Source organism: Piliocolobus tephrosceles, chromosome 9, assembly GCF_002776525.5.
Source record: "Piliocolobus tephrosceles isolate RC106 chromosome 9, ASM277652v3, whole genome shotgun sequence".
NCBI lineage: Eukaryota > Metazoa > Chordata > Mammalia > Primates > Cercopithecidae > Piliocolobus > Piliocolobus tephrosceles.
This window is the reverse complement of record NC_045442.1, coordinates 131,202,278-131,228,445: the sequence shown is the minus strand read 5'-3', so window position 1 is coordinate 131,228,445 and position 26,168 is coordinate 131,202,278. Positions and strand designations below refer to the sequence as shown.

Here is a 26,168-nt window from a genome sequence, read left to right as displayed (position 1 = left end):
TTTAATCCCTCTACTAAATTTTAACGATATATATTTATTCTTAAAATGAATTAAAATTATTCTGTGATGTTCTTTGAGATAACCAAAAACTCTCCGGGATGTATCAGAATGAGGGCTGTAAATGGTATGAAAGATTGTGTTTATTCGACTAGTGTATATCACAGACCTATTCAAGTACCACCCATTTCTAAATTCGAACAATCTCAGAAATCAGCTGTAGAAGTAGACTGATGTATTTTATCAGAATCCCCAAATTCCTACAACGGTCTCTTTGATGTATTTTATCAGAATCCCCAAATTCCTACAACGGTCTCTTCCTAATGATTTTTCAGGTGGGGACACGTGTCAAGACGCCCAATAGACACCTGAAACGCGGGGTAGTGCTGAACCTTACTTACACCACGTTTTCTCCTACACACACCTGCCTATAATAAAGTTTAATTTATAAGTGAGGCACAATGAGAGAGTAACAACACTAATAATAAACCAGAACAATTATAACACTATACTGTACTAAAAGTTACGAGAATGTGGTCTCCCTGAAAACACCTTGCTGACCTGTACTCACCGAGTTTCAGAGGACAGCACTCTGACTGACAGGTGTTCCCCGACTCCCAGAGGCGGAAGGTCCTTCGGGAAAACAGGTGAACACTATCAAAATATGCTTAGCTCCGAACCTTTCTTAAACCACAGTTTTAAGGGATCGTCTCTGATTAGGTCTAGAATTCCTCTCCATAGAAGATAACCTACTTCTCGCGCAAATCTGCAGCGTTCTTGCAGGGCTGCTGATGGGTGGTCCTGTTCTTTTCGCGGTCCTGTTTGCGCAGAGATGGAACGAGGAACTTAGCGTGTACCACTCTTTTTGACGACAGGAGTAAAAGGCTGTTCAGACTACCTAAACAATGTCGTTAAGGGAAGCACTCGTACTTCCCAGACTTCGTCGTGCCGGACCCCGCGAGCCCGGGGCAGGCACCAGGTCCACCCGGGGCTGAGCTGCCGCGGCGCCTGACAATGCCCCCTCGCGCCCCGGCCTCGGCGCCCGCTCCCGGCTCCAGCGCGCCTGCACGTACGTAGCCTTCACGTGTGTGTGGATACGGAGTGCATGTGTGGAGACAGAGGAATATGCTCCAACAAATTTCGGATCGAAGCGCCGAGGACAGGACGTGGGGAAGGTAGGAGCCGCGTGCACGGCTCCGGCCCCGGGCGGGAGGCGGCCGCAAGCCGGGCCGGCAGCGCGCAAGTCCGGCGCCAGCCGCTAGAGCCCCCAGTGCGCGGCCCGGCCGCGGGGCGCCTCGACCCGACACAATAAACTCCGAGGGCCGGTGGGGCCGAGCGGCCGCCGCGCGCAGCATCGCCATGTGAGCGGCTGCCGCGGCCTCGCGGGGACCCAACTTTCTCGGGCGGCGGCGCCCAACTTCCAGCCGCCCGCTCCGGCCCCGCAGGCCCGCGGCCCCCCGGGGAGACGCCACTCAGTGCGGGCGGCGGGGCCCTTCCGGCTCTCACCCCGCACGCGGCGCCCCGGCCGCCTCGCCTCCCTCGCTCTGGCGCGACCGCGGCGTTCTCTGAGGTGGAGTATTACAAACATGGCGCCCCTCGAGCCCGGAGCCCTTCGCGCGGAGCCGGCGGCGGGGTCCGGGCGGGGGGAGCCGGGGAGGAGGGAGGAGGCCGGCAGGGAGGAGGAGGCGGCCTGAGCGTCCCCCCCGCCCCCCGCGCCCGTCGCCGGCTCAGGCCCGAGAGGCGCCGGGCGGCGGGAAGGAGGCGGCACCGGAGGGGAGGGCCGGGCGCGGCGGCGGCGGCGGTGGAGGAGCCGGAGCATAATGGTGGGGAAAGCTCGGCGGCGGGGCGGCGGGGCGGGCGGGGGCGTCCGTGGAGATGGCGCGGCCCGCGCGGTGGAGCCTGCCTGGCCGCGGCCTCTGGGGCGGCGGCGGCACCAGCGGGTGCTGATGGTCGCTCGCCCGCTCGCGAAGGGCTCCGAGCTGCCGGGGAGCTTTGTGGATGGCGGGGCGGGCCGGGCCGGCGGGGCCTGCGAGGGCGGCGGCGGGGCCTGCGGAGGCTGCGGGCCAGCGCCCCCTCGCCTTGGGCGGCCGCAGAGGAGGCCCCGGGATGAGGCCCCGGAGGACCGCGCGGGGCCTGCTCGGGCCGGGAAGCCGCGGAGTCGCGTGAGCACCGCCCGCCGGGCCCCGTGCCCTCTTTCGGTCAGGCCTCCTGGGCCCGTGCGCAGTCGGGGCCGGCGGGGAACGCGGCCCCGGGCGTGTGGCGGGCGGAGAGGAAGCGTTTGTCGTGCGGCATGTCGTGTGCTAGCCCGGGAGCGGCGGGCAGGGCTGGCCCCGAGGCCCGGGGCGGAGATTCGTCGGTCCCCCGGGGCTGTGAGCGACCCCGGCAGCGACGCCGCCGCCTCAACAGGTCCTCGCGGACCTCCGGGACCGTCCTGCGGGGTCCGCCGCCCTCCTCCCAGCCAGAGCTCCGGGGAGAAGCTGCTGAGGACGCGGCGGGGACGGGGGGGGGGGGGGGGCGCCGGGACCCGGACTTTCACTTGCAGTCTCCCCTCGCGCTTTTCTCCCGAGCCGGGAGGAGGAGGAGCTGGCGATGTGTGCGCCGTGCCTGATGTCTTCTGCAGAGTGACCGCCGTGCCTGTTTTATTCGTGTGTACCAGTGCTCGTTGTGCTGTGCGGTGCCCTATGCGGTGGGTACGCAGTACCGGGGATCGTATCTGGTGTGTACTCTGTGTCCTAGGCAGTGTGCTCGAAGTGCCCGGTGTCGTACCAGGTGTCCTACACGGTGTGTACATGTATCTTCCTCACTTAGGCTGTGCACTCAGTCCCCGGTATTCTGTGCAGTATGTGCATGGTACCCTGCTGCCATATGCGGTGTGCGTGTGGTACTGTCATATCCGAGTGTATGTAGTATCTGGATAGTATTGAATGTATTTACCTTACCTGGTGTCACATACAGTGTGTATGTAGTACCTGGTGTCGTATATGCTGTGTGTGTAGTACCAGGTGTCCTACACTGTGTGCACACAGTACTTGGGGTCATATATGGGGTGTAATAGTATCCTTTCACACTGTGTATGCAGCACCCGGTGTCATAGCCCTTACGCAGTTCCGGTGTTCTGTGCAGTATGTGCAGGGTACCGTGCTGCCATATGCGGTGTGTGTGCAGTATTCAATGTCATATACGTTAGGTATATAGTATCTGGTGTCATAGACAGTGTGTATACACTACCTGGTGTTACCTATGTTTTGTACATATATCTGGTGGCATATACAGTATGTATACATTACCTGGTGTTATATATGGTGTGTAGGTAATACCCAACGTCATATGCCATGCATATATAGTACCCAATGTCGTGTGCACCATGCATGCACTATCCTTGTCACAGAAGCTGTACCCAGTGTCAGATGCAGTGTGTGCCTAGTACCTAGTGTCATATGTACTGTGTACACAGTACCCACTGTCTTATCCAGGGTATGTAGTACCCTGGGTCATATACGGTGTGTACATGGTATCTGGTGTCATGAATGTCTGTGAGCCTGGAGGAGATACCCAGGTGGCCCATTCAGGGCCCTGCTGGTAGGAGGGAGTGGTGCAGGTTGGGTTTTTAGGGAGGTCTAGAACCCTTGGTCTGCCTCACTTAGGTGTTCTGCATCCCACAGTAAGCTGAGTCATATAGAGGCAAGAGCATTCTTAAAAATAATTTAATCTGTTTGTTCGAAAGCAGAAAGTAAATGTTTACTTGTTTTCCTCTAAACCGAGAAATATAGTAATTTTAGCTTAGTAATTATGGTGTGCACAACGTTTTCAGATTTTTGAGGTTATTGATTTTAATTAGTGGTTGGGTGTTATCAGGGAGATAGTGTTGTTTGCACTTGGAAAGTTGGTAGGCAGGGTCATCTTTGTAGTTTTTCTGAATGTCTAATTTTTCCACGCAGGAGAAAAAATATGAATGTAGAGGCATTTAATTTGCCTTGTTTTTGACTAACTGGCACAGGTTACATTATAGTTGTTATTTTTGGTTGACTCATCTTTATAAGATGACCAGGCTAGAGAATCAAAGAGGATATGGGATGTGATTATGACAGAATCAAAATATTTGTCTTGCTTAGCTCTGTGACTTAAATGATTTCTGTATTTCACATGGTGCTTTTTCCCCATAGAGATTGCTCATATGAAAACCAAATCTTCCTTTTACAGTCTCTAAATTGGACAACTTATTTTTGCAATTACCGTTTGTGAGGTGTTTAAATAAATGTACATGTACAAGCTTCCAGCTTCACAAAAAGAAATCAATTACAATGTTAAAATTTAGTTCTTTCATTCATACTGAATACCATTCTGTTGGTGTTTTTTTTTGTTTGTTTTTTTTGAGACATAGTCTTGCTCTGTTGCCCAGTCTGGAGTGCAGTGGTGTGATCTCGGCTCACTACAACCCCCACCTCCCAGGCTCAAGCAGTTCTCATGCCTCAGCCTCCTGAGTAGCTCCGACTACAGGCGTGTGCCACCACACCTGGATAATTTTTTGTATTTTTAGTAGGGATCAGGGTGGGGGCTGGTTTGCCATGTTGGCCAGGTCTCAAAACTCCTGGCCTCAAATGATCCACCTGCCTTGGCCTCCCAAAGTGCTGGGATTACAGATGTGAGCCACTGCGCCTGGCCCTGTTGGCATTTTGAATGGATGTCATGCATGTTTCAATGAATGACAGATGTTTATTTGGACTCTTGTCCTTCATCCTTCGGTAACCCTCCCAGTTTTTTCTTCTTAGGGTTGTTACAGTGGTGTATAATAGAGGCATTCATACCCTTTGGCATCCCTTAATTGAGACACCACTTGGACCTAAGAATTTTAATACTTGCAATAAAAGTATCAAATGCTGCTGTAACTTGCTTACTTAAAGCCCTAACCTTCTGGTGTCAGATTTTCGGTAACTTTCTTGTCCTCCAGTTGAATTCTACATGGAGAAAAAAAAAGAGAAAGTAGAGTTAGCCTTATGATAGTTGAAACTTTTCACTCTTTGAAAACCTTAAATTGGATTTAACACGGAATTTTCTTTTTTTTTTTTTTTCCTTTTGTTGAGAAACTCTCGCTCTGTCGCCCAGGCTGGAGTGCAGAGGCACAATCTTGGCTCACTGGAGCCTCTGCCTCCTGGGTTCAAGTGATTCTCCTGCCTCAGCTTCCTGAGTAGCTGGGATTACAGGTGTCCGCCACTATGCCCGGCTAATTTTTCTATTTCGCCATGCGAGTCTTAAACTCCTGGCCTCAAGGGATCCGCCTGCCTTGGCCTCCCAAAGTGCTGGGACTATAGGTATGAACCACTGTACCTGGCCTATCAGTACTTTGATGAATGATATTATTATTCATTTATTTTAATTCATTTGAATAATACAAATAACTAAAATACACTGTGTGAGAGTTCTTATTTTAACCATTGGTTTTACGTAAATATGTTTCTTTTTTTCATTTCTGGCACTGTGTCAATAACTGCTTCGTTGCATTTTCTATATTTCCTTGAAGCAGATAGACTTTCCGAGTAAAGGAGAACTGGTGTTTTCTCTTCATTTGATCTTCATTAAAACCTCACCAACATTTCTACTAGGAATTCAGCATATGTGAGTTTAATTTCTACCAATATCTCTTACATACTTTCAGTTACTTGCAGTGCCATTATCAGGTTTTCAAAACAAATGTAAATCTGCTTTGATACAGTGATTTGTGCAGATATTAGTGACCTGGAGGTTGTTCCTCAGGTTTTCAGTGTTTTGTCTTCTCTTAGTCTCGACTTTTGAAATATTTAGTAGCTACAATTTTATAACATAAATGAGGACCATGATAGTAATATATCATGTATTGTCTGTCTACTGTATATCAGCCACTGTGCAAAGTTACTTACACGTACACTCTCCAACTTAAACTTACACATAGTCCTTTTTTTTTTTTTTTTTTTTGAGATAGGGTCTTGCTCTGTTGCCCAGGCTGGAGCGCAGTGGCGCCATCTCGGCTCACTACAACCTCCACCTCCTGGGTTCAAGTGATTCTCATGCCTTAGCCTGCCAAGTAGCTGTGACTACAGGCAGGAGCCACCATGGCTGACTAATTTTTGTATTTTTAGTAGAGTTGGGGTTTTGCCATGTTGGCCAGGCTGCTCTCAAACTCGTATATATCTGCCTGTCTTGACCTCCCAAAGTGCAGGGATTATAGGCATGAACCACCACGCTGCCCGGCCACACATTGTCATCTTAAAAGCATAGCAGTCAGTCTTCCTTTTAATTATGGAAGGTTCACCTTGTAGCACACCCTTAATCGCATCCTATCCCAGACACACACACACACACACACACACACAGAAACACATGAGAAGTGGATGAGATATTTTTTGAGACAATGTGATTTATATAACATAAAAGTTTGAGAGTCTCTGGGATAAGAGGTAAATGATAGAAATGAAGATAGTGTGAGGGAGATAAGAACCCAAATCAAAATACCCAATACAATAGTCTTTTTGAATAATCATGACTTAGCTACGGTTTTAAAAACATACGCAGAAATGATTTATTGCTTAAGGAAAAATTTTGCGTGCACCTGTTGTTACTGTTTTGCCATTAGAAAATCCAGGGAGTTATTTAGTTTGTGTCATGGAAATGCTGTACAAGTTTTAGTATCAAAATTATTTGCAAATGCAAAGAAATCTGTAAAATAAGATTTTTTTGTGTGTTTGTGTAATCCATTATTATGTCTTAGGACAGAACTTTGGCAAATTATTAGACATAGATATTTAACTCAATAAATAACCTAATTAGATATTTAATCTTTCGTTGCATATATATTTTTCCTGTTCAGTAATTTCCTGATTTTTATCTCAGGTTTCTTTTAAAGAGAATTTAGCATATTGGAAAATATTTTCATAATTAAAGTGCTGGGTAAATTCTTTTAAAATGTGTTCAATCAGATAGCAGTAGAAATACCCTTAGTGCACATACTTAAGTTATTCACACTATTAAGTAATTGTACAGTTACAGTTGCATTGAGTATGTGGCACATTTCATTTAATGTTGGTAACATCCGCAAATGTCCGGAATGCTCCATAAATGTCTACAAGTTTGCCCACTTTTATGTAAAACTAAAGAAGTAGAAATGACAAAAGTAATAGAATACTGCTATATCAGAGTTTTAAAGGAATCATATAGACTCTTCGATCTGTTTGTTTTTCAGAGATGAGAGGGATACATTAACATCACATTAGCTTACACATTAATTGGAAAATGTGTTTTGCTGAAATACAGTATTTTCATTTTTCTGTAAACTTAATATTTAAGTATAGTAGATAAACTAGTTTTACATCAGTGCATTTATAGTTCAAGTTACTTCATAATTTGTTTTATAAGATCACACTAAAATATTGTATTTTCATATAAGGAGAATATAAGCAATTTTAATATCTTGACCTCATTTATTAATACATTGTTATTTATCGAAACTCTGCTATGTGTCATACCCTTCTTAGACGCTGAGGCGAGAAAGATAAGATGGCTCTTGCCTTTGTAGAGTTTACAGTTCAGGGTAACACATTTATTGAAGCAAGCACAGTAAAATGTAAAGGCAAGAGGACTGCTTGAGCTCAGGAGTTTGAGGCTACAGTGAGCTAAATTAGCCACTGCACTCCGACCTGGGTACTATAGGACAGTGAATGAATTAAGATAAGTTGTATTTGAGTTAAGATTACTTGCAAAGTCTTAGCACTGATGATTTAAAATTTATCCTGATTTGTAACTTTGAGATTTTACTATATTAACAACCTGAGGGTATTTAAAAGCAACTTTATTATAATTGGTAACTTTTAAAGTGCTCTGTTGAAAAGTAGAGCTGTATTAAATATCAAACATATATTGTGTTCTCCAGATATTATCTGAGCATTTAAATGAAAGGTAGATCCAAATTACATTTGTAGTTTTTTATTCTCTGCGGTTTGGTCTGCACGTTATGTTAAGTAAATTTAAAATATAGGTTAAGAGCAAAGAATATTCATTCCTAATTTAAGCATTTATCATGTGAACATGAAAGATACTAAAAGATTCAAAGGATTTCTGTTGAGAGCTTGTCATATAATATTAGCTCTCATAACTAGGGTTAAAAAGCCTATTTTTAAAAATCGGGAAGATACTATGGTTTATAGCAAGATAATCTGATTTATATACATTTTAATTTGGCTGTACACATTAGGTCGCTTTACGAGTCTACTTTCTAAACAGTTTTTAGGAAGCTGGGTTTAATCATGAAAGTTGTTTGTGGCAGCACCATTTGTGTTATTTGTGTTTTGTTTTGCTTTTAGACAGGTTCTCAGTCTATAGGGAGTGCAGTGGTTAGAACTCTGGTCACTGCAGCCTCCATTTCCTGGGCTCAAGTGATCCTCACAGCCTCCCCAGTAGCTGGAACTACAGGTGTGTGCCACCATGCCTGGCTAATTTTTTGTAGTGATGGGGTTTCACCATGTTGCCCAGGATGGTCCCAAACTCCTGAGCTCAAGCGAACCACCTGACTCAATCTCCCAAAGTGCTAGGATTACAGGTGTGAGCCACCTTGCCCGGCCTGTTTTTTCAAAGGTGTCACTTTTTGAGTGTCTAACATACTAGGCAATTTTCATATCCTGTTTAGTCCTCACAAAAGCATCATGAGGGATGTGTCATTGTAACAATTTATAATAAGGGAATAGACTCAGAAGGATTAAGTTACTGGTGCTCAAGGTGGTAGAGACATAATCACATTGGTCTGAATTCAAATGTATGACTACCACACCTGTAATCTGCTATGCTGCTGTTTCCCGAAAACCCGTCAACTTCTTAAATCTTTATAGTGATAGACATTCATTTTCCCAATGCATTTTTATAAGTGCAAAAGTACGTAATATTAACAAAGTATAAAACTGTGTACCACTGCTTACAAAAGCAGGAGGTAGGAAGACAGGAGTATTAGGAAACTCCGGGCAATCAAAACATTCTATTCATGAAGTTCTGGTTAATGCCTACTCACTGGTGATGGCAGCTGGTAATCTGAGAATAAGCATAGATAATTGGTTCATTTTCTTGCTTGTCACTATGGTAGCTCACATTAGGAAGATAACGTGGTTCAGGGACAGGAGCACTGGAGGCGGGGCACCTGCAGGTCTTCATTTTAATACTTACGTAATGGAGAAAATTGTTTGAAAACATTTGGAATTAACTCAAGTATTCTTGCTGTCTTGGAAAGGGAAGTCATTGTCTTGAGGTTGTAACACTCCCCCTACTGATAAGCTCAATTTGGATTCAGATAGCTAATTTCTTGAAAGCTGTATTAAATGCTCATTTCTTGAAAGCTGTATTAAATGCTAAGGCTTCAGCATTCCGTTGGGTGTGTACTGTCATCTAACATAAAATAATACCATTTTGTGAGAAGCATATGGTTAAGAGAGAAATAATCAAGTGATAGCACCCACAGATTGAGATCATCCTGACACTCATCAGCAGTGATGCTGCAGTGGAATAATTGAGGGCTAAGCATGAGGGAAGCTCTCTCAACTCTTGAAAGCTATTATGAATTTTTTAGTTTTCTCTTCTTGTAGATTCTTGATTTATCTGCCTCTTGGCTTGTTTTCTATCTCGAAAGTATGTCTGACAAATGCTGTTTTAGAAAGCAGGGCCTTAATTTTCTATTGAATTTTGACATGGAGCCCTTCACCAATTAATGTAAAATATACCTACTTTCACTGCCTAGTTCTTGCAATACAAAAAAAAAATTGAGAAAAATTTGTTTGGGCCTTCCATTGATGTCAAATTTAATAGGTTTTGAGAGGAGGTTATTTACCATTAGAGATGTTGTCTTTTTAAATTATAAATGATATAAGTACAGTATTTTTCCTACTGTACTTGTAATTTGGCATTTTCTTGTATGTTTAGAAATATCAAATTTAATATTAAAGTACCAGAGATCCTTTATTTCACAATACTTATTTTACCAGTTTTTGACTTTCCGATAATCACCATTCTGGCGGGGGTAAGGTGGTATCTAACTGTGGTTTTAATTTGCATTTCCCTGGTGATTAGTCATATTTAGCATTTTCTTACGTGTTTGTTGGTTATTTGTATATCTTTCTTTGAGAAGTGTCTATTCATGTCTTTTGTCCACTTTTTGTTGGGATTTTTTTTCTTGCTGTTTTGAGTTCCTTGTAGATTCTGGATACCAGTCCTTTGTCAGATGCATAGTTTCCAAATATTTTCTCCCATTTTGTGGGTTGTTTACTCTGATGATTATTTTCTTTGCTGTGCAGAAGCTTTTTAGTTTAATTAGGTCTTGTTTTTCTTTTTGTGGCATTTGCTTTCGGGGTCTTAGTCATAAATTCTTTATCTAGGCCACTGTCCAGAAGAATTTTTCCTATGGTTTCTTCTAGAATTTTTATGGTTTTTGGTTTTAGATTTAAGTCTTTAATCCATCTTGAGTTGATTTTTGTATAGGGTGAGAGATAGGGATCCAGTTTCATTCTTCTATATGTGACTATCCACTTTTCCCAGTACCATTTATTGAATAATGTGTCCTTTCCCTAATTTTGTTTCTGTATGCTTTGTCAAGGATCAGTTGGTTGTAAATATTTGGCCTTATTTCTAGGTTTTCTATTCTTTTCCTTCCTATGTGTGTACTTTTATATCAGTACCATGCTGTTTTGCTTACTATAGCCTTGTAATATAAAGTCAGGTAATGTGATGCCTCCAGATAATAGTTATTTTGCATAGGATTGCTTTGGCCATTTGAGCCATTTTTTGGCTCCATATGAATTTTAGAATTTTTCTCTATTTCTATTAAAACAATGTTTGTATTTTGATAGGAATTGCGTTGAATCTATAGATTGTTTTGGGCAGCATGGTTGTTTTCATGATACTGATTTTTCCAATCCATGAACATGGGATGTGTTTCCATGTATCATCTGTGATTTCTTTCAGTAGTGTTTTGTAGTTCTTCTTGTAGCGATCTTTCACCTCCTCTGTTAAGTATACTCCTAGAGTTTTGTTGTTGTGTTGTTTTGTTTTTGCAGCTATCATGTAAAGGATTGAATTCTTGATTTGATTTCTCAGTGATATGGTTTGGCCATGTACCCCCCCCCCACCCCCCCCGCAAATCTCATCTTGAATTGTAGCTCCCATAATTCCCATGTATTGTGGGAGGGACCCAGTGGGAGGTAATTGAATCATGGTGGCAGGTTTTTCCCATGCTGTTCTCATCATAGTGAATAAGTCTCGCCAGATCTGATGGTTTTCTAAAAGGCAGTTCACCTGCACAGGTTCTCTTGCCTGCCAGCATGTAAGACGTGCCTTTGCTTCTCCTTTGGCTTCCGCCATGATTGTGAGGTCTCCCCAGTCATGTGGAACTGTGAGTTCATTAAACCTCTTTTTCTTTATAAATTACCCAGTCTCGGGTATGTCTTTCTAGCAGTGTGACAATGGACTAATATACTCGGCTGGGTCGTTGTTGGTATATAGTAGTGCTACCAATTTGTGTACATTGATTTTGTAGCATGAGACTTTACTGAATTCATTTATCAAATCTAGGAGTCTTTTGGAAGAGTCTTTAGGGTTTTCTAGATATATGAGCTTGTCATTGGCAAACAAATAGTTTGACTTTCTCTTTTCCAATTTGGATGCCTTTTATTTCTTTTTCTTGTCAGATTACTCTGACTAGGACTTCCAGTACTATGTTGAATAGAAGTGGTGAAAGTGGGTATCCTTGCCTTGTTCCAGTTCTTAGGGGGAATGCTTTCAACTTTTCCCCATTCAGTATGATGTTGGCTCTGGGTTTGTCATCGATGGCTTTTCGTATTTTGAGGTATGTTCCTCCTATTGAGCTGTAATTTTTAAAAGGAAACAGTTTTATTTTAGCTTTTCAAGTTTCAAATTTTTATTTTTTGAAGTGGGCAGAGGTATATGTGCCTTTTTTAATATTTGTTTTTGGAGTAGCGTATATAAAATGTTGTACCCTGGGACTTTTAGCTCCAAGCCTCAGGAATTCTCTTTCACGAATCAGATCCATGAAGTTCCCTTAAAAAGATGATAATTAAAATAACCCGAAAAATAAATGCATCCTAGATGAAAGCCTTCAATCTTTTTGGATTCCTCAAACACGCTACTGTATTGCCAGAGAAAATGGATATCGAAGGTGTCGTTTATTGATGTTCCCTGATGGTCACAGATATAACTATAATCACAGGTAAATGCACATCAGATCTTGAGATACGTTATAGTCAGGATATGGGCTGCCATCCAGTTTGAACGTCTGGGCATTCCGGTCATGTGAAAAACAGCAATACAAAAGTGTTCCTGCCTGTCCTGTAGTCAGCTCTCCAGGATGTCTCCTAATCCTGATAGGCATCCCTGGGGCAGTCAGATCAACCATCTTGGGGTTATGTCTTCCGTCAAGTGAGACCACCCGCGAGCGTTTTTCAGGCTCTGCCTGGGTCTCTGGCTAGCCTCGTCTTTATCCCTGGTGTGTATCTGGATTCCAGGCGATGGTTGATATTCCTCCAGGCTAGGGGTGTCATTTCCACGTACAGATGGTTCTACAGGTTTGTCCGTCTACAGGAGTAGATGAGAGTCTTTCAACTAGTGTCGGAAGAGTGTGTCTTAACTTCCTTTGCTCTGGGAAGAAGTCCTTGAGGTGTAGGACTCACTGTGGCTCCAGCCTCCACTGTCCAATATTTGCATTCACTCCTTAGTAATTGTATTACTCACACTAGGGTTTTGAGGCTTCACAGGTATCCCAGGACCTCGGCAGTGCCTGATAATTTCCACAGGTTTCTTTATTTTCTCTTTAACATAGTGTTCATAATTCTTCACTGATTCCACAAAAGCCAAGATGCATGGCAGGTGGAATTTTAGGGAGTGACCAGGTAAGCCTCCCTGGGCTTGGTGCTGACTGTTGACAGGGTGCTCACCAGGGCCTCACCAGGGCTCTTCGTGTGCTCTTCTGATGGTACAGCACAGCCTTGTCCACCATTGGTTTTCCACTGGTGTCAGTGTCCTTACTGTCTTCCGGGTTAGACCTCAGGTGATAACACACAAAGTCTGTGTTTTTAAAGTGTGCTAAGTCAAATTTTCTTAAATATACATAATTTTGTGAGTTTTAGATTACCAGATACATTCAAGAATTATATTCTTAATTGCTGCTGTGTTAGAATTGCATTTTAAAGAGAATAATTTTATGAAATTTGAACTTGAAGAATAAAGTGGAAAATGTTAGATGGTTACACTAAACATTGTGAATAGGAAGGGAAGAGGGTCTGATGTCTGACTCATAGAAAGTAACTGACTTTGAAAAATACGAATTTTCTGAAAAGAAAGGCTGAACCGAAACTTGACCACTCCAGTCTCTGATCTCATTCTCCTCAGTTCAGTGAGACCACAGGCTCCCTTTGGATCTCCATCCATGCACTGTGACCTGAGAATTGCTGTGAGGCAGAACACTGAGGTGGTGGTGGTTGTTATTATTGTTATTATTATTTGAGACGGAGTCTCTCGCTCTGTTGCCCAGGCTGGAGTGTGGTGACGCTATCTCGGCTCACTGCAAGCTCCGCCTCCCGGGTTCACGAGTAGCTGGGACTACAGGTGCCCGCCACCACGCCCGGCTCATTTTTTGTATTTTTAGTAGAGACGGGGTTTCACCGTGTTAGCCAGAATGGTGTCGATCTCCTGACCTCGTGATCCGCCCACCTCAGCCTCCCAAAAGGTATTATTATTTTTAAAATATGGTTTACTTTTGAAAGAACAATACAGTAGTAAATAACTACTTAATACATGTACTGTTAATAATATTTTCGTATTAAATTCTGGGTATGTTTTAGTATAAATGGGCACTAATTTTATACTTTATCAAGTCTCACACTTTAAATAGACATTGTATCACTTGAGAGAAGGGCAGTTATTCTGTTGTGGGAGTGGGGAAGAAAGGCTGAAACAGAGTCGAATGAAGTACATTATTTCTACACTTCTTTCTCTTCCTTTTTAATGGAACTCTGCCCCTCAGATAGACTGGCCACTAGTTGCTTTGACCACTCCATCTTCAAAGATAGCAAGGGAGAAAGTTTGAGAAATGGAGTCATAAGTGAAGGAGATAGTTTGGCAGGATTCACCCCAGTTTAGCCTGAAAGTGTTAGGGATGGATGTGAGCTGACCAGCACCAATTCTAAAACCTGGCAGGTTTTAGAGAATCTGTGCCTCAGGCTGTAGCCATTTTTAATGCTGATGAGATGGGATTATTCTAGAAAATATACCTTCAGAAGTCACAATAATTAAATATATTTATTTATATATTTTAGTTTCCTGGACACCGACTCTCCTCCCCCTTCTCCCCAAAACCTGTGTTTACTCCTAGACCTTAGAATCCTTCTTCACCTAGTGCCCTAGACAGTGATTACACATCCATTAAAAATGTGAAATGTGAGCAGACTTAATTGACACCCCTTTTCAAGATTATAGGAAACGTATTTTAACCAAATTAAAACTCCAAGTATGTTAGAAAGAGCTATTATATTGCAATAACCGAAGTATTTGGTTATTTAGCTATAGAAAGTGCCAGATTTATTGGCACACATTGTCAGTGTCCACTGTTGGCTATGTCTGCTGTTGCCTGACACTTGACGATGTGTAAAGTAATTGTGAAATTTTAATTTTTATTTCACATTTAATGAAATATTTTATATATTTTCAAAGATATAAACTTTGAGAACTATATTCATTCAGTAAGACGGAGTCAAAAATAAGACAGAAATGTGTATTTTCCAAACCAGAATTCTGTTGCTCAAAAGTTGGACATCAGCCTGAAGTATGTTGTGATTGTGGTGACATGTGGCATCAGAGTGAGTGCCAGGAGCTGTTCTTCCCGCGCATGTCTTTGCTAGATTTGATCTAAAAAGTGGCCGTATAATTCCCTAGTTCTTTTTCCTGTTGTTCATTCATTATAGTAATATGTATATAGTCAGGTAAAGTTTTCTCCTTCATTGTGGTATAGTCTTCTTTTGTATGGAATGGCAAATAGTTGAGGGTTTAAAAATTATGGTAATTCCCATGTAATCACAATGTAAATAATGGAAAAGTTCAGTGGCAAACCTTTTCTTTGGTCTAACTTTGTGAATTAATTAAAACATGATAATTTCAAAGATAAATGTATTAGGAAAAAAGAGAGGTCAGTAGAGGCTGAGATATCACCTGAATTGTTGTCTGTAGTATTATGCTATTATTAATGTGTATAACATATAAACTATTGCGTTATCCTACCTTTTAAATTCATTATTAAGCAAGATGTGTAACTTTTGGTGTAAGCTATTTGTATAGGAACAGATTGAAATTTCCTGTTGTCTCTCTGCCCTTGAATACCTTTAGCCATGGTACTGATGTACTGATATGTTCTCTAGGTAATTCACATTCCACCAGTTTTGAAGTACAGAATTGTTATTTGCTATTTTTGTCAGATAGGAAGTTTACTGTTATACAATCTACAAATTATGACAAATCTCTCAAAAAATTTGAGAAATGAAACATTCTGGTTAAATTTAGCACAGACTAGTATGATTGCTATATAATAAGTGAATAGCCAATTAAAATGAATATTAATAAAATGTTTACATATCCTGTTTCTTCAGTTTTCAAGTTCCTTGTAGACAGTGACTATGTCATTGTAATTAACTTGTTAGGAAATGTTCTAGCAGGTGCCAGGATCACAGTCATCCCTGATCTACCATGCTGGTAATTACTCAAAGTTGGCTGTCTCAAACTAGAAATACCACAAAAAGTTTCCATTTTTTTAAATCTACCTCTTTTATTGGCATATATTCTATTTATATCAGTAACATCTACAGAATGTTTATTGTATGTTATAGAAATGGCGATTCAAAACATTTAGAAAGCAAAGATTACATACTTTATTATCGTTGAGTCTCATTATTCACCGTAGTTATGCACTGAATTGATGAATGCTGACCTGTTGCCCTAGGGGAAATAGAGTTTGGTTCCTGTGAGCCTCTAGTCCCATTTTTATAAACCAAAGTGCCATTTGCATTAGATGGGTTCATTTACCAATGTCCTTGTAAAACAAGCCAATTTCTTCCACATAACCCATTCCCTCTGTAACCTTTAGCAAATATTAAAAAATTTCTTTTGCAGCCTCCTGATCTGCAGAAATTGCCTTGCCTTCAAGTTTAATGGTTTCATGCCATACCACCTGTTGAACATGAGACAGCCAGCACTAGCCAAGAAGGGTTTAACATTTTCCTGACCCTGTGTAAAGAGATCATGAATTTCTTTGGTTTTCAGCTTTGCAACATTGCTGTTCACCACACTTGCTGTTTAATTGATCATCATCCCATGAATCCACAAAGTTAGCCACTTTTCTATAACTTCATCACATGCTATAGATGTTACTGTAGCACTTTTGGGAATGGCCTCATACATAGATTAGCGCATTTTTCTTTTCATTTTTCTGGATGTATCATATTGTTGAATCATTGACGTTGAACTCAAGGCCAGCAGCACTATAATTCATACCTGAACAAAAGCTCATCTAATACATACATATGTGTGGTGTTACAGTGTCTCTGTAAGGCACATCACAGCCTTCTTGCACTTAGGAACACTAGCACTTCAGCATTACACTTGGGGGCCACCATAAACAGCAAAATCACAACAAAAAGCACAAAAAAGCGAAAAACCTGGCATCATAGATCTCGACACGGATGCCTGTTATTACGGTATGAGAACTGAAACAAGAAGGCAGAGCATGGTCGTGGGGGTCCCAGCTGGGAGTGTGCATGCTGGTGACTCAGTTTTCAGCTGCTCCATGCATTTCTGTGGTCATATGATGTCAGAACACCATAAGGATTGATTTTGGGATTACAAATAATTTTAGCAAGTAGGAACATTTGCAAATACATAATCTGCAAGTAATGAGAATCGATGTAGATAAAATAGCTACAGCTTTTCTATATGAGGATTTTATATCTTTTTAATAGATAGAAAGATTTTAATAGATATAAAGATAAAAACATTTTCACATCTTTTAATATCTCATTTTATTAAAAAATCAATTTTGTACTGAAATTTCATGGCTACAAGTGAAATATAAGAAAATTTCTCTTATTTTGTCTCCCATCCAAGTACTAACCAGGCCCAATCCTGCTTAGCTTCCAAGATCAGATGAGATCAGGCGTGTTCAGGGTGATATGACCGTATTTTGTATTCTATTAGTTGGACATCTTTTTATTCCATGTAATTTTATCTCTCTTTCCAACCTAGGCAGTAGTGGCTTAGTATATAATATGTTCTTGGTGTATATGACTTTAAAAGAAGAATCAGTGTTTGGCTTTTGGCTTTGGCTTTTTTTTCCCCCCCAACAAAGCATCTCATATGGTTAAAAAGAAAGAGATTTTTTTTGCTGAAAAACGTACTTTTTTGGTATGTAGCTTTAAAATTTTACGTTGAGAAAAGTGTATGCAAAATCTTGAAGGAAAAGATGGACAAATTTGACTACATACAATTTAAAAATGAAAAACCCTGTTGTTAACAAAGAAGGGAACTGTATTGGCAACATAGGTGATAACCCAAAGGATAATATTCTTATGGTATATAAAGAATTTTTAGCTGGGTGTGGTGGCCCACACCTGTAATCCCAGCACTTTGGGAGACCAAAGCAGGAGGATCTCTTGAGGCTAGGAGTTTGAGACCAGCCTGGACAATATAGCGAGACCCCATCTCTACCAAAACAGCAACAACAATGAGAAACAGAAAAAGGAATTTTGAAGAATCATTGAGAAAATAGCAAACAATACAGTGGGAACACAAGTGGTGCTTTTCTAAAGAAGAGCTACAAACAAAAAAAAAAAAGTTTTGCTTGAAATGATGTTTGGCTTCACTAGTAATTTTTTAAAAAGCAAATTAAGACATGGTATGATTTTTGCACTTTTGGTTTTGGCCAAGATTAAACCAAGACCAAAAATCTAAAAAGATTAACCATTAGCCATAATATTTGTAATTTAAAAACTCACTCCCTTATTCAGAGGGGAGCTTCCACCCTCTTTTACCGTAACCACAGAGGTCCTCTTTGGGGGCCTGGCTGTCATCATGGTGACGTATTGACATTTTGGTGTACAAGAGACTTAAAACAGTTCTAAAAGGACAAGGGCATCCTTTGAGAAACCTATATACAGTTACTGGGCCATCAAGTGGCAAACCTTGAGGGTAGATATAGAAAACAACACATTTCAAGCACAGGAGTGCAAAAGCCTGACCATTTAATTTACAGCAGGGATTTTTCAAGTCCGGTGGACTTTACCCTGCAGGGGCTGTTTGGCTCTGGCTGGAGACAATTTTGATCATCATGCCTTGGAGGATACTATAGGCATCAACTGGGTAAAGGCCAGGGAGGCCACTGAACATACGATGCACAGGATGGCCTCACAGCCAGGAACCACTGGCCTCAAATGGCTCCAGGGTTGAGAGAACCTGCTGTGGAGAGAAGCAGCTCCTGTGCACCTGAGTCGATTTTTCTGTGTTGTTGCATATGATGACCCTGGGGAGTTAGAAAACATGTTTGTTTATACTCTGTTGAAGCAGATATGGGCATTTCAAATATACGTTACAGTTGCAGTCACATCTTAAGAAAGTTTTAATGCTTAAAGAAATCACTTACTTGGAAAATTTATAGAATGTATCTTTAAATTAGGATAAATCAAACCTTACTGTATTTTGGTGTTTTACTTACACAAAGCACATAACTAAAACTTATGGATGGTAGATCCTTTTCCCTCTGTTCATGTGATTAATTTCTTAGCATAAATATGCTACATGCTTTAAAGTTCTAATCACAAAGATATTATATACTTTATCTTAAAGGCCCTTATTAAGTAAAAACAAAACAAAATAACTAGTTCCCTAACCTTCAGATAATGGGAGAACCATCAATTTGGAAGTAAACTAGTGGAATATATTCACTTGAGAAGTAACATATTTGTGGAGTGGAGAATTTCAGATTGTTTGGTCTGAGTTTTCATACATATCCAGGTCATGATTCCAAATACTTATTTAATAAAAACACAGAAAAAGAGCTACGTTAAAAATACAAACAGAAAATACCTTTGTATTATTACTTACCTATTTTCAATGATCTAGGCACAGATCTCCTTACTGGTATTTGAGAACTGGCAGTATAGGCTCTCTTACATTCTTTGATATTTCTGATGGCAGACAAGAGGGTATTAGAAAGAGTCAAGTTTGTTTTTTTAACTGAATTTTACAGTTAACACTTGTTATTTTTGTTGATAAATTACCGTGTACCATAGTGAACTTTTGATGCCTAGGACTTGGCAATTTCAGGAAAATAATTTAGATTTAAAATATGATAAAATGTTAAATTGTACCATAAAAGGTTTATATTATTCTCTCTAGTATATTTGAAAATTTCCATAATAGCTTTTTTAATTTTTGTTTTTGAAGACAGAGTCTTGCACTGTCGCCCAGGCTGGAATGCAGTGGTGCAATCTCGGCTCACTGCAACCTCCGCCTCCCAGGTTCAAGCAATTCTCCTGCCTCAGCCTCCCAAGTAGCTGGGATTATAGGTGCATGCCACCACACTTGGCTAATTTTTGTATTTTTTGTAGAGACAGGTTGTCACCATGTTGTCCAGGCTGGTCTCAAACCCCTGACCTCAAGTGATCCACCTGCCTCAGCCTCCCAAAGTGCTGGGATGACAGGCATGAGCCTTTGTGCCTGGCATAATAACTATTTTTAAAAGTTAATAATTAACAGTAATGAAAATGAAAGCACACATAAGCTACTTTCCTAGAGGGTAGGGGAGGCCTCAAGGAAAGGAAGGGCAAAAATCAGGAATCCTGGCTTGGAAATTCTTTATAATTCTTTGTAAGTTCATAATTTTAATAGACGCTATAAAAATAGTCCTCTGCTGACTCCTCGCTTGAACAAAGTAACAGGTAAATTGGCTCCAGTGACTTAAAAAAAGTATACAAGTCGGTGATTTCTCGTGTATTTACAAGTTATTGTAGCCATTACCACCGTCTAATTCCAGAGCATTTTCACCACTCCAAAAAAGAAACCCCAGACCCAATAGCAGTCATTTCCCATTTTCTTTCACCACATCCCCTGGCACCTACCAGTCTTTCTGTGGATTTGCCTGTTCTGGATGTTTCATATAAACAAAAATCATATAATATGTGGCCTTTTGTTTCTGGCTTCTTTCACTTAGCAGAATGTTTTCAAGGTTCATCCATGTTGTAGCATGTGTCAGTATCTTACTCCTTTTTCTAGCCAAGTAACATTTCATTATATGAACAATATTCCATTGGATATAACACATTTTGTTTCATTTTGTTTATCCATTTATCAGTTGATGGACATTTGGGTTTTTTCCACTTTTAGGCTAATATCAGTAATACTGCTGTGAATGTACATGTACATGTTTTTTGTGTGGACGTATGTTTTCAGTTCTTTTGTGTATATGTGTAGGAGTGGAATTGCTAGGTCATTTGGGAGCTCTATGTTTTCTTTTTGAGGAACTGCCATACTGTTTTTGAAAGCAGCTGCACCATTTTACATTACCACCAGCAATGTATGAGAACACTGGTTTCTATTATTCTGTTATTCCTTTTCTTCTTCTTCTTTTTTTTTTTTGAGACGAGGTCTCGCTGTGTCACCCAGGTTGGAGTACAGTGGTGAGCTCTTGGCTCACTGCAGCCTTAGTTCCTGGGCTCAAGTGATCCTCTGACTTCAGCCTCCTGAGTAGCTGGAACTATAGGTGTTTGCCACCATGCCCAGCTAATTTTTGTTTTTTTGTAGAGACAGAGTTTCACCATGTTGGCCAGGCTGGTCCTGAACTCCTGGGCTCAAGTCATCTGCCCTCTTCGGCCTCCTAAAGTGCTGGCATTACAGGCATGAGCCACCGCACCCAGCCTATTGTATGGTTTCTTGATTGAAGCCATCCTCATGGTTATGAACTGGCATCTCATTGTGATTTTGATTTGCATTTCTCTAATAACCAATGTTAAGCATCTTTTTATGTACTTACTGGCCATTTATGTATCTTTTTTGGAGAAACATCTGTTCAGATCCTTTATCCATGTTTTACTTGGGTTATTTGTATTTCTGTTGTAATAATTTTTGTATATTCTGAATAGAACCTCTTTATCAAATATATGATTTGCATGTTTTTAAAAATTAAAAAAAGTTTTTTTACATTATATGGTTGTAAAATATAATGTACATTAAGTGAAAACACCATTTTCACTTACTGGTGTTCTTTGAAACACAAAACTTTTTAATGTTGATGAAGTCCACTTTATTTTTTCTTTAGTTGCATTTTGACATGATCCCTCTTATTTTTTTTTCAATAGGTGATTGTACTCCACTGTATGGATGCCCCATACTGTATTCAACCTGTTCCTTATTGATTTACTATTACAGATAGGGCTATGATAAATGACTTTATATATACATCATTTTGTGATTTTTACCAGTGAGATTGGTGGGTCAAAGAGTAAACGCATATGTAACTTTGGTGATTATTGCCATATTCCCCTCTATAAAGACTGTGACGCTTTGTGTTCCCACCAGTAGCGTGTGAGAATGCCTACTTCCCTGCAGCCTGTAAAGCAGAGTACATTGCCCGGCTTTTAGAGTTCTGCTAGTCTAATATGTAGAAATGATATATTAAATGTAATCTAAAAATTGCTCTTCTCTAATAATGAGATAAATTAAGCATCTTTGAATAAATGTATAGGCCTTTTGCATTACTTTTTATGTTTTCTGTTTATCCGTATCTTGTGCTCATTTTTTTTCTATTGGATTTTGGGGTGTATTCCAAAATTTTAGAGGTTCTTTACATATTAGGGATATTAGCCCTGAATTTATAAGTTGCAAATATTTCTTACACTTTTGCCTATTCAATTTGTCACTTGTATTTTTACTTTGTGTGTGGTGTATTTTGGGATGTGCAAAGGGTTTAATTTTCCTTGTTTTTGGGTTTTGTGTTTGTTTGCTTGTTTGTGTCTACTCTTTGGTTTTAAAGGAATTTACTCATATTTCCATCTAATACTTGATAGTTTTGATTTTCTGACTTTTGATTGTATTTTTCATTCATTCTTTTGAGTTTTCTGAATATATAGTCACATCATCGGTACCATCTGCAAATAGAAGATGTTTTACCTTTTTCCAGTTCTGATTCCTCTGATTGCCTTCTCATGTGATTGCATTGGTAAATACCCCCAAAGCAGTATTTAATAAGAAGGGATATAGTGAGGATCCTTAACTGCTTCTTTATTTTAACACAAAATCTTCTAATGTTTCTCCATTGAGTAAGATGATAGCTTTGAAGCTAATATGTATACAAGCATACCTTGCATATACTGTGCGTTTGGTTCCAGACCACCACAACAAAGTGAGTATCACAACAAAGTGAGTTACACACATTTTTTGGCTTCCCAGTGTGGATAAAAGTTATGTTTACACTATACCATAGTCTGTTAAGTGTGCAACAGTGGTATGTCTAACAAGACAAATGTACAGACCTTAATTAAAAAATACTTTATTGCTAAAAATGCTAACAGTCATCTGAGCCTTCAGGGAATTGTGGTCTTTTTGCTGGTGGAGGGTCTTGCCTTGATGTTGGTGGCTGCTGGCTGATTAGGGTGGTGGCTGCTGGAGGCTGGGATGTCTGTGGCAGTTCCTTAAAATAAGGACAGCAATGAAGTTTGCCCCATCGATTGGCTCTTTCTTTCATGAAAGATTTCTCTGTCTTTGTAATGCTGTTTGATAGCATTACCCACAGTGGACCCTCTTTCAAAATTGGAGTCTCTCATCTCCAACCCTGCTGCTGCTTTATCAACTAAGTTTATGGAATATTCTGAAACCTTTGTTGTCATTTCAGCAGTGTTCACAACATCTTCGTCAGGATTAGGTTCCATCTCAAGGAACTATTTTCTTGGCTTATCCATAAGAAGCAACTCCTCATTCATTAAAGTTTTTCCTGAGATTATAGCAATTCAGTTACATCTTCAGGCTCGACTTCTAATTCTAGGTGTCTTCCCATTTTCACCACATCTGGAGTTAACATGCCAGATCCATCAGAGGAATCACCGTATCAGCTTTAGGTTTAGGAAACGTATTCTTTAATAAGACTTGAAAGTTGAAATTACTTAATTACTTTTTTTTTTTTTTTTGAGACTGGGTTGTGTGCTCTGTCACCTGGGCTGGAGTACAGTGGCACAAACAGGGCTCCCTGCAGCCTTAAACTCCTGAGCTCAAGTGATCCTCCTGCCTCAGCCTCCCAAAGTGCTGGGATTACAGGTGTGAGCCACTGTGCCCAGCTGAAATTACTTCTTGATCAGTGGATGCAGAAGGGAGGTCGTGTTAACCACATGGAAATAACGCTCATCTCCCTGTACATCTCCATCAGAGCTCTTGGGTGAGCAGGTAGATTGCCAGTGAGCAGTAGTATTTTGAAAGGAATCTCTTCTTCTGAGCAGTGGGATTAAAATATTCTGTAAACCATTCTGTAAACAGACATGCTGTCATCTAGGCTTTGTTGCTCCATCTACACAACATGGGCAGAGTAGATGTAGCATAATTCTTAAAGGCCCTAGGATTTTCAGAATGTAAATTAGCATTGGCTTCAAGTTAACCAGCTGCATTAAGAGTCAGCCTGTCCTTTGACGATTTGAACCCAGGCATCATCACCTCTCCAGCTGTGAAAGTCCTAGATGGCATTTCTTCCAATATGAAACGATTTTGTCTTCATTGAAAATCTGTTGTTTAGTGTAGCCACCTTAATCAGTTATCTTAGCTAGATCTTCTGGATGACTTGCTGTTTCCTCCTGTACTTGTATGAGACAGCTTCGTTCCTCAGGAATGACCTCATGAGTCTATCTCTGCTAACTCCACATTTCCTTCTGCAGCTTCCTCACCTCTCGCAGCCTTCATAGAACCGAAGAGAGTTAGGTCCTCTGGATTCAGTTTTGGCTTAAGGGAATATTGTGGCTGATCTGGTGTTCTATTCAGACCCCTAAAATATTTTCCAAAGCAGCAATAAGGCTGTTCTGCCTTCTTATCATTCATGTGTTCACTGAAAGAGCGCTTTTGATTTCCTTCAAGAACTTTTCCTTTACATTCGCAGCTGGGATAGCTATTTGGCTTAAGAGGCTCAGCTTTCAGCCTGTCTTGGCTTTCGACATACCTTGCTCACTAAGCTTAATCATTTTTAGTTTTTTGTTTTTTTGTTTTTTGTTTTTTTTGAGACGGAGTCTCGGTCTGTCACCCAGGCTGGAGTGCAGTGGCTAGATCTCGGCTCACTGCAAGCTCCGCCTCCCGGGTTCACGCCATTCTCCTGCCTCAGCCTCCCGAGCAGCTGGGACTACAGGCGCCCGCCACCTCACCCGGCTAGTTTTTTTTTGTATTTTTAGTAGAGACGGGGTTTCACCGTGTTAGCCAGGATGGTCTCGATCTCCTGACCTCGTGATCCGCCTGTCTCGGCCTCCCAAAGTGCTGGGATTACAGGCTTGAGTCACCGTGCCCAGCCTCATTTTTAGTTTTTGACTTAAAGTGAGAGAGATGTGACTCTTCGTTCACTTGAACACTGTGAGGCAATTGTAGGGCTATTAATCCACCTGATTTCATTATTGTGTCTCAAGCAGGCCCGAGCAGAGGGAGAAAGATGGGAGAAGGAGCAGTTGGTGGGGCAGTCAGAACACACATGTTTAGTAGGTTCACTGTCTTACATAGGTGTAGTTTGTGGTACCCAAAATAATTAGTGACAGCAAAGATCACTGATCACAGATCACCATAACACATACAATAACAATAATGGAAAAGTCTGAAATATTGTGACACTTAACAAAATGTTATCCAGAGACATGAACTGGGCACACACTGTCAGATAAAGGGCAGTAGACTTGCTTGACTCAGGGTTGCCACATCAGATTTTTTTTTTTTTTTTTTTGAAAAAAAGAAGCAATACTTGAGCACAATAAAGCAACTTGTAAACCAACGAGGTTTGCCTGTATGTTAAAGCGGTATCCCTCAGTTCTTCGTTTTTGAGGGTTTTTTATATGAATGAATGTTGAATTTTGTCAAGTGCTTTTTCAGTATCTCTAGAGGTGATCATATTCTTCTTAGTTCTTCTGATATCATTTATTATATTAATGTATTTCCTAATATTGAACCATCATTGCATTCCTGTAATGATACATTAAAAACGGTATTTTGATTCTGTTTACCAAAATTTATTTAAGATTTTTGCACGGATATTAATACATTTGTTTGTAGCATAAATTTATATGTTTATTGGTATATGTATGTGTTGAGTCCAAGGCAATTGCTCAGTTTCGTGTTTGTTCCCTGGAGCCCCTTTTCTAAGCCTGTCCTGCGCTTGCTCTGACAGTGACTGGACGTTTTTACGGGTCTGCTGTAAAGACAGTGACTGGACTTTTTTACAAGTCTGCTATAAAGCTCTTGGTTTGGGAATTCTCGTTCCATCCCTTCTTCCTGTGTTGAGTCCTGTTTCCCGGACAAGGCAAGATTGCAGGTTTTTCTTTCTCCTGATTTATTTATTCATATTCGTAGCTTCCTGAGAAAAGGTGCATACATTTTTTGAATATCTACGTGACTGAAATGTCTTTAGTTGGCCTTCGCTCGTTGATCATTTAGAGGGATTAGACATTTAGGTTGAAAATAATTTTTCTGAAGAATTTAGATGGCATTCATCTATCATTTTCTAGCTTCCATGTTGATACCAAGAAATGTGATTACATTTAGTTTTATGACCTCTCCCCATCACCCATCACTACCTGGGAAGCAACTCTCAATGTTTTGATATTCTAAGCTGATGTGCTTTGGCCTTCCTTCCATTCATATGTTGGACAGTTGATGGGCCCTTTCTGTTTGCAAATGGCTGTTTTTCAGTGCTAGGAACTCTTCTTGAATAATTTTTTCCTTCCATTTTATTATTCAGATATTATATCATGTATTTTTCTTGTCTCCTATTGTGCATTCCTTATTTTTTTGTTCTACTTTTTGGGAGATTGCCTCAAGTTTATTTTCTAACCCTTTAACTGAATTTGTTATTCCTCATATTTTAAATTTTCCTAAATATTCCTACTTAC

General features: G+C 40.6%; 1 protein-coding gene across 17 annotated transcripts in view; it reads left to right on the top strand.

Moving 5' to 3' along the window:
• The first annotated feature begins 748 nt into the window (after positions 1–748).
• ZMYND11 (zinc finger MYND-type containing 11) overlaps positions 749–26,168 on the top strand; it is a 108,876-nt gene continuing 83,456 nt past the window's right edge. For 5 of the 17 annotated variants that reach the window (XM_026454781.2, XM_026454784.2, XM_026454777.2 and 2 more), the window contains exon 1: positions 1,703–1,820. The gene's annotated coding sequence lies outside the window, so the exon portion shown is untranslated. Of the gene's footprint in view, positions 1,173–1,240; positions 1,568–1,702; positions 1,821–5,588; positions 5,611–12,205; positions 12,227–26,168 lie in introns of those variants that run through there. The other 12 variants (XM_026454782.2, XM_026454778.2, XM_023192455.3 and 9 more) reach the window with 9 other exon arrangements.